Consider the following 15,075-nt stretch of genomic DNA (forward strand, 5'->3'; position numbering starts at 1 on the left):
GCACAAAAGCCGGTGTTGTGGCACATGCAGGCGTTGCTGGAGAGATTTTAAGCTAGCAGCGGCTACTGTCGACTTGCGAAAGTGGGCGCACATGCGCCGCACTTTCACCAGTAGCTCCGGAACATTTGGGTAGCTCTTTAGGAAACATTGCACCACTAGGTTGAAGACATGGGCCAGGCATGGAACATGTTGGAGTCCGGCAAGCTCCAGAGCTGCTACCAGGTTCCGGCCGTTATCACAAACGACCATGCCTGGGCCCAGGTGCAGCGGCTCAAACCATATTGCCGTCTCATCGAGGAGGGCATCCCTCACCTCGGAGGCAGTGTGCTGTCTGTCCCCCCAAGCTGATCAGCTTCAGCACAGCCTGCTGACGTCTACCAACGCCAGTGCTGCAACGTTTCCAACTCGTAGCTGGGGTCAATCTAACAGCGGAGGAGGAGGCGGTGGAGGAGGAGGAGGAGGAGAAGGAGGAGGAGGGTGTTCTTCTCGTGTCCCTGCCAGGAATGTTAGGCGGGGAGACGAGGTACACCGGGCCAGTTTGGGAAGCAGTCCCAGCCTCAACTACATTCACCCAGTGTGCCGTCAGTGAAATGTAGCGTCCCTGTCCGCATGCACTTGTCCACGCGTCGGTGGTCAAGTGGACCTTTGTGCAAAGCGCGGAACTAAGGGCCCGCCTGATGTTGAGTGACACGTGCTGGTGCAAGGCGGGGACGGCACACCCGGAGAAGTAGTGACGGCTAGGGACGGCATAGCGAGGTGCCGCAGTTGCCATCAGGTCCAGGAAGGCGGGAGTTTCAACAAGCCGGAACGCCAACATCTCCTGGGCCAGCAGTTTAGCGATGTTGGCGTTCAAGGCTTGCGCGTGTGGGTGGTTAGCGGTGTATTTCTGCCGCCGCTCCAATGTCTGAGAGATGGTGGGTTGTTGTAAAGAAGCGCCTGATGGTGCCTTTGATGGTGCAGGAGAAGGAGATAAGACAGGAACAGGGGAGGATGAGGAAGAAGTCAACAAAGTGGTGGAGACAGATGAAGTGGTGTCCTGGCTCGTCCTCTGGAGTGCATCGCCAGCACTGTGAGCAGTGGCAGAGGCAGTGGCGTGAACGGCGGGCGGCCTTTGTCCTGACGGCGCATTGAAGTGGTGGACAGGTTGCTCTTCTCAGAGCCCCTACTCAATTTCGAGAGGCAAATTGTGCAGACAACACTATATCTGTCCTCGGCGCATTCCTTGAAAAAACTCCACACCTTCGAGAAACGTGCCCTCGAGGTGGGAATTTTTCGGGGCTGGGTACGAACTGGAACATCTTGGGAGATTCCGGGTGTGGCCTGGCTTCGCCTAAGCTGCTGACCTCTGCCTCTAGCTACCCTTTTTGGTGCTGCACCTGCCTCAACATCCACACTACTTTCCCCAATTGACATCCCCCCCTGTCCAGGTCGGGTCAGTGTCCTCATCATCCACCACCTCCTCTTCCAACTCCTGTCTCATCTCCTCCTCCCGCACAATGCGCATGTCAACTGGCTGCCCTGACGGCAACTGCGTCTCATCGTCGTCGATGAGGGTGGGTTGCTGGTCATCCACCACCAAATCGAACGGAGATGGAGGAGACTCCAGTGTTTGAGCATCTGGACACAGATGCTCGTCTGTTAGGTACGTGGAATCGCAAAATGGAGGGGCAGGTTGAGGGACAATGAAAGGAGCAGAGAACAGCTCTGGGGAGCAGGGACAGTTGGGGGTTATTGTTCTGGGAAGATTGGGAATTTTGGGAGGAAGGAGGACAAGACTGTTGGGTAAGAGGAGGAGAGGAGGCAGAGGCTGACTGGCTGGTGGACAATGTGCTGTAAGCGTTATCCGACAGCCATTGCAAGACCTGTTCCTGGTTCTCGGGCCTACTAAGGTTTGTACCCTGCAGTTTAGTTAATGTGGCAAGCAACCCTGGCACTGTGGAGCGGCGCAATGCTTGCTGCCCCACAGGAGTAGGCACAGGACGCCCTGTGGCTTCACCGCTAACTTGCTCCCCAGAACCATTCCCCCGACCTCGCCCACGGCTTCGTCCACGTCCCTTTCCGGGAGCCTTGCGCATTTTGAATTCCCAGGCAGAAAATGACACTATATACCAGTAGCAATAATTGTGGGTGTATGTAACCCCAATATATTTTGGGAATTCCCAGTCAGAAACTGGCACTATATGGCAGTAGCAAGACTTGAGGGTATTTGTAACCCCAATATATTCTTTGAATTCCCAGGCGGAAAATGGCACTATATACCAGTAGCAACAATTGTGGGTGTATGTAATCCCAATATATTCTTTGAATTCCCAGTCAGAAAATGGCACTATATACCAGTAGCAACAATTGTGGGTATATATAGCCCCAATTCTATTGCTAGGGGACTTGCAGGGTATTTCTGGGGTGAAGGTGGGGGGGGGGCACACCGTTGGAATGGGGATCGGGGGTGTATATATAGGGTATACGGGAATACACTGTCAGTGTATTCCATTCAGGATCCGGGGAAAGCTGGGTTGCGGCGATTGAGCCCGTCAGTGCCACGTTACACTGACAAGCTTCTCCCTGGAATTTAGCTCTTACAAGAGCTGTTGGTTGTCTTCTCCTTCCTATCCTATTCTACCCCTGCCTACCAGAATCTAAGCCCTAGCTAACTGGACGGAAACTTCCGTCCGCGGTGAATTGCAAGCTCAGAATGACGCGAGCCTGGGCGGCGCTGTTCTTTTAAATCAGAGGTCACATGTTTTCGGCAGCCAATGGGTTTTTCCTACTTTTTTCAACGTCACCGGTGTCGTAGTTCCTGTCCCACCTACCCTGCGCTGTTATTGGAGCAAAAAAGGTGCCAGGGAAGGTGGGAGGGGAATCGAGTAATGGCGCACTTTACCACGCAGTATTCGATTCGAACATGGCGAACAGCGTGATATCCGATCGAACATGTGTTCGATAGAACACTGTTCGCTCATCTCTAATCACTACCCCTTTCCCCTCACGAAAACATTGCAGGGGAACCGATCAGGGCCTCAACAGGTAGTGAAACCCCATGTTTGACCGCAGCATCTTGGGGGTTAATACCCGTGATCACCAGGGGTGTTGGAGGACGGTGTCAGCTGTGTATAATGGCTGACACCCGCACAGTTTCTGTTTGCACACCATTCTTCCACTGTACTAGAATGGGTTTGCAGGAAGTCCTTCCTATCAGCACTGTACTATTGTGGATGTCAGGAAGGGATTAAGAGTGCCACTGTACATTTCAGTTAACAGCTCCAGATACCACAGATTTGCCAGTCTTGCCACAAGTAATGGCAATGGCCAGGTACAGTTAGGTACAACTTAGGTAAATCTCAAGTGTTAATTTGGGCCTCTAATACACATGGAATAGCACTATAGAAATCACAAATTTAGTTTGTATTACATACACGCACTTATATTTTGTGCATGATGAAGGTGAAACTTTGATGTTTTCTACATCTAAATGTGACTGAAGTTTTAAATTAAATGGATTCCTATAATCCTTTTCTGCACTTGCACCGGGTCCTGGTATCAGTGGGTCCCATTGGAACAGTTGGACAGTCCTACATTTACTATCCCACTGTTTTGAGCAGTGGGTCCAGACTGCCCTAACGTCTTCAGGACACTGATGAGTTGCACCAAACGATTAAGCAGGGGCCATCCGCCTGTAGATTAGGATGTGTTTTACCTATGAAAAGCTAGTAGTCAGGTTGTCCAGGATCTGAAGGTAATTGATACAATAGGTCATTAGTATCAGATCGGTCAGGGTCCAACACCCACACCTTGTCCTGATCATCTGCTTTGGCCGACTGAAGAAATATACTAGACATATGATCAGAAGCTGCCTTGCTCCTATTTAAGTAATTGGGAACAGGGTTACAGTTCCAGGTGTCCCCCACTACAGGGTACAGAGCTACTTTTTTTTAAGTCGTATTTCATATGTTTGATGTAAATCGGCTTTCCAAGCTAAGCAGACCCACTTTTCCAACCACTTATTAATAGTGTAAAACTGCTTTGGCCAGTGATTTTGTTCAGTGACTGTTAGCAAAAATTAGGATTGAAGAATACACAGATTTTTAATCCACTCCTAGTTTTGGCTCACAATCACTGATGAATATCACTGAACATGTGAAAGCATCCTAAGGGTGAAACCACATATTGCCACTAGAATTCTGGCACTGCAGGACTTGATAAATTCCCCCCCAGGATGTAAGGAACAGGTATAATTTTTATAAGCGTATGTACATCAGCAATGCAATCTATTATTCCCTGTAAATCCTGCGAGAAGATAGAAATAGTGTTCTATAACCCCTTCCCGACATCTGCCGTAATAGTACAGTGGATATCAGGTTGTCAAAGATGGCGGCCACTCAGGCCTGTGGCTGTGAGCCTAGAGCTGTTTCCAAACAAGTCTATGTAATGGCTTTCAGTTCTCGGTAACACATGTAGCATGTGGCAAGGAATTACTGATTTCCATTTCATCTGCCCCTGGCACTTGCAGCCGCAGGGTAGGGTGGCAACATTTTAATGAATGGATTTTACAAAGTATATGTACAATATTTCAAATACTGATATTACACCGATACATTGCATTTCGGGCTCCGAAATGACGCCATTAAGATTTAGACTTCCATTACTATTAGTAAAAAAAAAAAAAAAATCGATCTGAAATGTGAAACAGCCGACCATGTGTACAATACAGTCTCATTTCTTTTCTGCTCTCTACTTATAGTATTAAACAACCCTGTACATTACAAGGAGCCTTAAGAAATCGTAGGACAACATATTACAGTATTTCACCTTATCACTGCCAGAAGGCAAAAGCAGCAGTGAGCATTGGTCTAAATAGGAGATCTTATCTCAGTGAGGCAGAGGTCTGATTTAATCCAGTCACTATTGAAGCTATGACTTTTACAATTCTCTGTGACTTCTGAGTTATTTTTTCTTAAGAAGCCACATTTAACAAGTCTAAATCCATGTGACATTTAATAATAATACAAATGGATAGAAAGTCTCTTTGTCCAGCCTGCCTGTATGAAGGTACAGTAAAATAATACTTACGCTGGGTTCACACCAGAGCCTGAACTCCGTTTTCAGGTTTCAGTCTTCTGCATGCAGAAGACGGAAACCTGTCATGCCGAGTCTGGCCGTGAGCGGCGGTGAGCGTTTTATGTGCTCCGCGGCGAAACCGTTTTTTTTTTTAAACCGAACACAGAGTACTGCATGTCCAACTCTGTGTCTGGTTTAAAAAAAAAAAACTGTTTCGCCGCGGAGTGCATAAAACGCTCACCGGCACACACAGCAAGAGATTTTTCAACCCCATTCAAATGAATGGGATTGAAACATGCCGGCAGGTTTCCATCTCCTGCCCCTGTTTTGTGCAGGAAACGGAAACCTGCAGAATGGAGTACGGGCACAGATGTGAACGAGCCCTTAAAGGGAACCTGTCCGTTTTTGGGTTTTTTTCAAACTGATCCCACATGTGCAGCCTCAAGTTATGACCTTTCCTATAGAAATAGACAACAGAAGATGGACAACATGTACAGAGGGAAAGCTGTGTGAAAATTAGACAATGGTTGGTATAGTAAAATTAATCTTTTAATGTTTTTATGCTCTGCAAACTACTTTATCAATGACAAAAGCATGATAAATTTGGAGGTTTCCATTTTTTTCTCATAACTGACAGTTTTAGAAAACCTGTTTACATGTGTCAGTACAGTTGCTGTATTGTACTGTATAACTGTTGAGAAAGAAAGGTAAAGCATAAAGAGAATTTTTATATTGTTATAAATAATATTTATACTCTTATACGATGCTGTCTTCTACTTGTTGTGGATCAGTTACATAGCTTTAGTAGTTGTAAGGTGGTTCTAATGTAATATTTTCTAATTTGTGTTTTTTTGTTAGCTACCACAGAAGCTTAGGAATAGTGACCAGATCAGGTATGACACGTCCAGAGTAAGGGATTAGAGATGAGCGAACACTAAAATGTTCGAGGTTCGAAATTCGATTCGAACAGCCGCTCACTGTTCGAGTGTTCGAATGGGTTTCGAACCCCATTATAGTCTATGGGGAACATAAACTCGTTAAGGGGGAAACCCAAATTCGTGTCTGGAGGGTCACCAAGTCCACTATGACACCCCAGGAAATGATACCAACACCCTGGAATGACACTGGGACAGCAGGGGAAGCATGTCTGGGGGCATAAAAGTCACTTTATTTCATGGAAATCCCTGTCAGTTTGCGATTTTCGCAAGCTAACTTTTCCCCATAGAAATGCATTGGCCAGTGCTGATTGGCCAGAGTACGGAACTCGACCAATCAGCGCTGGCTCTGCTGGAGGAGGCGGAGTCTAAGATAGCTCCACACCAGTCTCCATTCAGGTCCGACCTTAGACTCCGCCTCCTCCGGCAGAGCCAGCGCTGATTGGCCGAAGGCTGGCCAATGCATTCCTATGCGAATGCAGACTTAGCAGTGCTGAGTCAGTTTTGCTCAACTACACATCTGATGCACACTCGGCACTGCTACATCAGATGTAGCAATCTGATGTAGCAGAGCCGAGGGTGCACTAGAACCCCTGTGCAAACTCAGTTCACGCTAATAGAATGCATTGGCCAGCGCTGATTGGCCAATGCATTCTATTAGCCCGATGAAGTAGAGCTGAATGTGTGTGCTAAGCACACACATTCAGCACTGCTTCATCAAGCCAATACAATGCATTAGCCAGTGCTGATTGGCCAGAGTACGGAATTCGGCCAATCAGCGCTGGCCAATGCATTCTATTAGCCCGATGAAGTAGAGCTGAATGTGTGTGCTAAGCACACACATTCAGCACTGCTTCATCAAGCCAATACAATGCATTAGCCAGTGCTGATTGGCCAGAGTACGGAATTCGGCCAATCAGCGCTGGCTCTGCTGGAGGAGGCGGAGTCTAAGGTCGCTCCACACCAGTCTCCATTCAGGTCCGACCTTAGACTCCGCCTCCTCCGGCAGAGCCAGCGCTGATTGGCCGAAGGCTGGCCAATGCATTCCTATGCGAATGCAGACTTAGCAGTGCTGAGTCAGTTTTGCTCAACTACACATCTGATGCACACTCGGCACTGCTACATCAGATGTAGCAATCTGATGTAGCAGAGCCGAGGGTGCACTAGAACCCCTGTGCAAACTCAGTTCACGCTAATAGAATGCATTGGCCAGCGCTGATTGGCCAATGCATTCTATTAGCCCGATGAAGTAGAGCTGAATGTGTGTGCTAAGCACACACATTCAGCACTGCTTCATCAAGCCAATACAATGCATTAGCCAGTGCTGATTGGCCAGAGTACGGAATTCGGCCAATCAGCGCTGGCCAATGCATTCTATTAGCCCGATGAAGTAGAGCTGAATGTGTGTGCTAAGCACACACATTCAGCTCTACTTCATCGGGCTAATAGAATGCATTGGCCAGCGCTGATTGGCCAGAGTACGGAACTCGACCAATCAGCGCTGGCTCTGCTGGAGGAGGCGGAGTCTAAGGTCGGACCTGAATGGAGACTGGTGTGGAGCGATCTTAGACTCCGCCTCCTCCAGCAGAGCCAGCGCTGATTGGCCGAATTCCGTACTCTGGCCAATCAGCACTGGCTAATGCATTGTATTGGCGTGATGAAGCAGTGCTGAATGTGTGTGCTTAGCACACACATTCAGCTCTACTTCATCGGGCTAATAGAATGCATTGGCCAGCGCTGATTGGCCGAATTCCGTACTCTGGCCAATCAGTGCTGGCCAATGCATTCTATTAGCTTGATGAAGCAGAGTGTGCACAAGGGTTCAAGCGCACCCTCGGCTCTGATGTAGGAGAGCCGAGGGTGCACTTGAACCCTTGTGCACCCTCAGCTCTGCTACATCAGAGCCGAGGGTGCGCTTGAACCCTTGTGCACACTCTGCTTCATCAAGCTAATAGAATGCATTGGCCAGCGCTGATTGGCCAATGTATTCTATTAGCCTGATGAAGTAGAGCTGAATGTGTGTGCTAAGCACACACATTCAGCTCTACTTCATCGGGCTAATAGAATGCATTGGCCAGCGCTGATTGGCCAGAGTACGGAACTCGACCAATCAGCGCTGGCTCTGCTGGAGGAGGCGGAGTCTAAGATCGCTCCACACCAGTCTCCATTCAGGTCCGACCTTAGACTCCGCCTCCTCCAGCAGAGCCAGCGCTGATTGGCCGAATTCCGTACTCTGGCCAATCAGCACTGGCTAATGCATTGTATTGGCTTGATGAAGCAGTGCTGAATGTGTGTGCTTAGCACACACATTCAGCTCTACTTCATCGGGCTAATAGAATGCATTGGCCAATCAGCGCTGGCCAATGCATTCTATTAGCGTGAACTGAGTTTGCACAGGGGTTCTAGTGCACCCTCGGCTCTGCTACATCAGATTGCTACATCTGATGTAGCAGTGCCGAGTGTGCATCAGATGTGTAGTTGAGCAAAACTGACTCAGCACTGCTAAGTATGCATTCGCATAGGAATGCATTGGCCAGCCTTCGGCCAATCAGCGCTGGCTCTGCCGGAGGAGGCGGAGTCTAAGGTCGGACCTGAATGGAGACTGGTGTGGAGCGACCTTAGACTCCGCCTCCTCCAGCAGAGCCAGCGCTGATTGGCCGAATTCCGTACTCTGGCCAATCAGCACTGGCTAATGCATTGTATTGGCTTGATGAAGCAGTGCTGAATGTGTGTGCTTAGCACACACATTCAGCTCTACTTCATCGGGCTAATAGAATGCATTGGCCAATCAGCGCTGGCCAATGCATTCTATTAGCGTGAACTGAGTTTGCACAGGGGTTCTAGTGCACCCTCGGCTCTGCTACATCAGATTGCTACATCTGATGTAGCAGTGCCGAGTGTGCATCAGATGTGTAGTTGAGCAAAACTGACTCAGCACTGCTAAGTCTCTGCATTCGCATAGGAATGCATTGGCCAGCCTTCGGCCAATCAGCGCTGGCTCTGCCGGAGGAGGCGGAGTCTAAGGTCGGACCTGAATGGAGACTGGTGTGGAGCGATCTTAGACTCCGCCTCCTCCAGCAGAGCCAGCGCTGATTGGTCGAGTTCCGTACTCTGGCCAATCAGCGCTGGCCAATGCATTCTATTAGCCCGATGAAGTAGAGCTGAATGTGTGTGCTTAGCACACACATTCAGCTCTACTTCATCAGGCTAATAGAATACATTGGCCAATCAGCGCTGGCCAATGCATTCTATTAGCTTGATGAAGCAGAGTGTGCACAAGGGTTCAAGCGCACCCTCGGCTCTGATGTAGCAGAGCTGAGGGTGCACAAGGGTTCAAGTGCACCCTCGGCTCTCCTACATCAGAGCCGAGGGTGCGCTTGAACCCTTGTGCAGCCTCGGCTCTGCTACATCAGAGCCGAGGGTGCGCTTGAACCCTTGTGCACACTCTGCTTCATCAAGCTAATAGAATGCATTGGCCAGCACTGATTGGCCAGAGTACGGAATTCGGCCAATCAGCGCTGGCCAATGCATCCCTATGGGAAAAAGTTTATCTCACAAAAATCACAATTACACACCCGATAGAGCCCCAAAAAGTTATTTTTAATAACATTCCCCCCTAAATAAAGGTTATCCCTAGCTATCCCTGCCTGTACAGCTATCCCTGTCTCATAGTCACAAAGTTCACATTCTCATATGACCCGGATTTGAAATCCACTATTCGTCTAAAATGGAGGTCACCTGATTTCGGCAGCCAATGACTTTTTCCAATTTTTTTCAATGCCCCCAGTGTCGTAGTTCCTGTCCCACCTCCCCTGCGCTGTTATTGGTGCAAAAAAGGCGCCAGGGAAGGTGGGAGGGGAATCGAATTTTGGCGCACTTTACCACGTGGTGTTCGATTCGATTCGAACATGGCGAACACCCTGATATCCGATCGAACATGTGTTCGATAGAACACTGTTCGCTCATCTCTATAAGGGATCAGTCCAAGAAAACATGCAAAATTTTGACACTTTTTGAGGTTGAGTTGCAGACTTTAGATTAGCACGGACTGCTGATGTGTCTTTTCCATAAAAATATAGGCAAAAATTCAATGACTTTTTGTTAAACTGTTTACAGTCTATGAAATACTTGCTCTAAGTGACTATCAAGTTACTCTTGGGCTGTACCAAATGTGAGGATCTTATAATTGATGCTAAAAATTCCAAGTATTCCTAAAAGAACCTGTCTGATAACATTCTGAAATATCTCTGGAGCTATTGAAATGCCAAAATTCAGCCATTTGAATATACCTGGAGTCAATGTGTAATTCTTGTTTATGATGATCAGATCTGAGATCAGTTTAAGAAGATATATTTTGCCATTTAGGTCTGAGAATTTCATCAATGGTCGGTGTGCCCTTCTCTTTTAATATCCCTATTCACATAATGCGTATCTACACATAACCTGATTTTACTCGGCTGCCTTAGTCTAGTAATTCCAAAGGAAAAGGGAAAAAGGACAAGTAGCCCTCACATTCATCAATGGAAGAAAAAAATGTATATATAATCCAACAAATCACAGGAAATTGATCTTGGTGATCCAAAGCATATATAATCCAAAGACTTACTTATCCAGATGAAGGACGTAATCACAGAGCTTCATGGTACCTCCGGCCAGGGACCCAATACAAGATAAATCCAAAGGAAAAAACGAAGTTCAGCGAGGTCCTCTTTGTCTTTAAAATATCCTTTTTATTAATATCATTAAAATGTTGACAGGACACACTGCATAGGTCAACAGTACATAGACAGCTCAAACCACATGGTTAAATGACAGACCAAGTTGACTGGCTGACGCGTTTCGAAACTATTGTTTCTTAGTCATGGCTCAACTGAGTTTCGGAACGCGTCAGCCAGTCAACTTGGTCTGTCATTTAACCATGTGGTTTGAGCTGTCTATGTACTGTTGACCTATGCAGTGTGTCCTGTCAACATTTTAATGATATTAATAAAAAAGATATTTTAAAGACAAAGAGGACCTCGCTGAACTTCGTTTTTTCCTTTGGATTTGCCTTGGTCTAGTGCAAAGATTGGTGAAACCCATGGAGTTGGTCTTCAACCCATTCAATAGCAGCAGATACCTTGAAATCTTGAAGTTCTTGCTTTACAAGCTTGTGGACAAGGAATGTCTTAACCATGGACAACTTCAAAAGCTGCATTTGTAGTGACGTGTTTACACAGGTCTGCGTTGCCTAGCGCATAGTAAGTGTCCCCTGTAGACTTTCTCCCCAGAATTATTTAATAAAATTGCTTTCTTTCTGCATTGTCAGTAATGTTCAAAGCTTACAAAAAATATCAACATGATTGCATGGGACTAGTGCACATCGAAAGGAGGCAGAGGAACAACTTGAAGCTCCTTGGCCCCGATGCAAATGTAATAGGGCGGCCATCTAACTGGTTCCATTTAGAAGAGTGTTATATTTTGGGTGAAGGAGCAGTTGCTACCATTGCACTCCCTATAGCTATACATCTGAATGGAGGAAATTATTTCAAGCAGGCCATACCAAGTTCATGCATTGCAGTCACATACACAGCTTACTGAAAAACCTTATTCTTTCTTATGGTTATTAATATTCTTCTTCTTCTTTAATTTGTAAAGGGGGGGAGAGATGTGATAATGTGATAACTTTTCTGATGTTCTCCTGTTCTGTTTCTTCAGTTTTGGTTGTTTGGCCAATTTTATGTTCTTCACAGAAACAGTGAAGTATTAGGGGGATGAAGAGACCAAATGGAAGCAGATGCTACAAGTAGAGCAATGGAGACAAGCATAGTGCTATCTGACCCTGCATACTATAACTGTATGGGTTCCTTGGTATTACCAGCCTCAGTACCACAGTGGGGTATTTAGCACGACTATGCTGCAACCGGCCTGCTGTGATTTAAAATCATGGGCTGCACATGGGGGACAAGGCGATGTTCCAGTGTGCCACCCAAGCACCGGCCTTTCATCTGTGGTTCCTTTCATTAAATGAATAGAAGCCACGGAAGCACAGGCTGCAAAATAGGACAAGAATAGCACCTGTCCTATCTGATTCAGCCCGGACTGTCAACCCACACATGGGCCCAAAGAAAATAATGGGTGAGTGTGCTCTCCCTGAAATACAAGGATAGCATACTGACCCAAAGCGTGGTTGTCTGCAACCGGCCTAAGGCTGACTGTGCTTCCTCGATGTTTTGTCGTCTGTTTAGCGAAAATACTTTTCCCGTGTTCTCTGCTTTGTTTTGTATACACTTCTTGACATGTTGGTCATTAACCATTTAATTCTAGAAGTAGCAGTAAGTCAGTATGTAGTCAAGGAAATTAGGGTATGGAGAGAATGATGAGAATGATGGTAAGGCTTAAAGATTTATAGTAATTTCATAGCATGTCTGTATGGAAGAGACCACTCAGTTATACAGGAGATTTTACTCCATTCCCACACCTACACTCAAAGAAGACATCACTGAATGTAAATGTGTTACAATGGCTTCACACTACGTATTGTATCTAAGTGTGCCACTATAAAGGTATGCTACAATACATAGAACTGAGCTGCTGTAACTTAGCTGCTATGTTAGAAAAGTTGTCTAATATATGATGTATCCAATAGATATATTTTTGTGAAGCAATGATTCACCGCAGAATATAAACAGGCCCAAATGGTATATGGCAGAGCTTGCACAGGTGCAAAATACTGGTGAAGCAACCACTCACACAACCATAATTCATGAGGGGGTGGGTGTCTATGAGGACCAGCTCCAGGTTTTTCCAGGAATTAAGCATAAAAGTCTGTGAGCCCATCAGTCAGAATGAGAGTCACATTCATTTCACTTATATACTTGATCTGAAACTTGAAGGACACCTCATTTATAGCTGAAACTCACATGAACATGGTGTGCTGGACTTGCCTTCCCTTCTGAACTCTAAATCTTGTCTTATCTCTGTATGCAATTTGACCTCAGCTACACAAAGCTTCTATCATCCCTCAGGTGTCAGTGGGCTACTGGGCAGCACATTACTATTTTCACATCAGGATCACATCTGCATCCTCCCTAGCTGGCCTCACTAGCTTACCTGTCACTTTTGCTCTACTGTCTGCCTGCTCACATCCACTTAATGGAAGTCAGAAGAACATCAGTGATAGCTTTTGTCATGCTGCTTGGTGATGCGTGCCTGCTTCACTCTCTTCTTGCAGTCAGCTGCTCGGAAGTGCTACCTCTTCAAACGTCTTACTCCACGCCTTGCAGCGCCCCAACAACTAGATAAGCTAACTTTCTCCTAGGATTGTTAGAGCCCACCTTGACAGTGGGCCCCCTTGTGCACACTGGATCCTGGTATGGAGTGGGCTGAGGGTGGCAATTAAACTTTAGTAAGTTTCTAATAACGATAGAAGGATCTGCAGCACTTGGGTTTACCCAAGTGCTGCGGATACTTCTATCGTTATTGGAAACTTACTAAGGATTGGCTTCATAGAGTCCTGAAGTACGGGTCGTGCACCTTGGGAAGCAAGTCGGGAGTCAAGTGGTGAGCTTTCTCTTACTTTTTTCTTTCTGGCAATTAAACTGTAGGTACAGCAGTACGTGCCTCTCAGTCCACTGAATCCTCAATATAGAGGCCCCCAGGATTTGGACAAACTCCAGAGAGGCAGGTGTAACATAAAAAAAGAAAAACACATTCTCTGGTGTCCACTGCAGTAGCATGTTTGGTAGAACTCAGTGCTTTGGCCTTAAGAACCCATGCACCCCACGTGACTGCTGAGACCAATCAGCAGCCTCAGCAGTTGCTGGAGAGGGACTAGTGACATAGTGACATTACCGATCCCTGTCAAGCAACTGCCTAAATGGCCTGTGTGGTGCAGGAGGAATGAGGCACGGTGTGCGACCAAATGGGCTGCAGTGTCAGACACTGGTATGCTGGAACATGTGAGTGTGTAAGTGTTTTCCATTAATGTTTCTCCTCTTTAAGAATAATGTCCCACATTGGACTTTATGCAGTATAATGTCCCATAGTGACCCCTGCACACAGTATAGCATGCCATAGTGACCCCTCCACAGATTATAATCCCCTATCGCGGCCTCTCCACACAGTATATTGCCCCATTGTGTCCCCTCCACACAGTAAAATGTCCCATAGTGACCCCTACACACACACTATAATGTCCCATAATAATCCCTCCACACACACTATGATGTCCCATAATAGTCTCTCCATACAGTATAATGTTCCATAGTGACCCCTCCACACAGTAACGAAACAGCTGAGCTAACCTCGCACAATTTGTCTAACAAATACTGTCAGTGCTGCCCAATGGCCTCCCCTCTGAAGGTATAGAGTTGGAGCAGCAATAGTCAGGCTAAAAGCTTGGTCATGGATCAGGTAGCTTGCTGATCCAGTGGCCCATATCCCAGTTGACTAAATTTGATAAAAGCAAATACTGAGAATTAAACCCAGCATACAAAACTAGAGAAGTAATGTACAGTGTCCATAAATGCATAAGACGACCAGGATACCAAGCATTACGCCCGGCATACAGGACTAGAGATGTGGTACCATGCAGTGTGTATATACAGGTGATAGAAAGAGAAGTGATATTGTGTAGAGTATATACAAAGTGATACTATGGAGTGTCCATTCAGGGTCTATATGGTGCAGTAGAAATAGAAGTGGTGCTGTGCATTGTCTATCTGGGGAAGCAGAAATAGAATTGTACTGTGCAGGATCTAAAAAGGACAATGGAAATGGAATGTTACTGTGGAGTGTTCTGGGTAGAACTGCACCCATTATACATTGCATGCACAACACTCAGTCACTGTCACACACACTCATACAAACACAACACTCACTCTCGCTACACTACTTCCTCAGGCATTACCTTCTCCAGTGCCCAGAGGCTTATTGTTGTTATGACTGGAGGACCTTTAAGGCAGCTAAAGGATCTGTCACAGTAACAAGCACACAAAGCCTCCTCCATATATCTGTTCAGAAGAGCAGCCCCCAATGAGTAAGTGGAGAGACCCAGCAGGAAAGTTCCAGATAAACCCTTAATGCGTTCAGACTGTGGCTTAAC

The sequence above is a fragment of the Leptodactylus fuscus genome, chromosome 3 (assembly GCF_031893055.1).
Source record: "Leptodactylus fuscus isolate aLepFus1 chromosome 3, aLepFus1.hap2, whole genome shotgun sequence".
Taxonomy (NCBI): Eukaryota; Metazoa; Chordata; class Amphibia; order Anura; family Leptodactylidae; genus Leptodactylus; species Leptodactylus fuscus.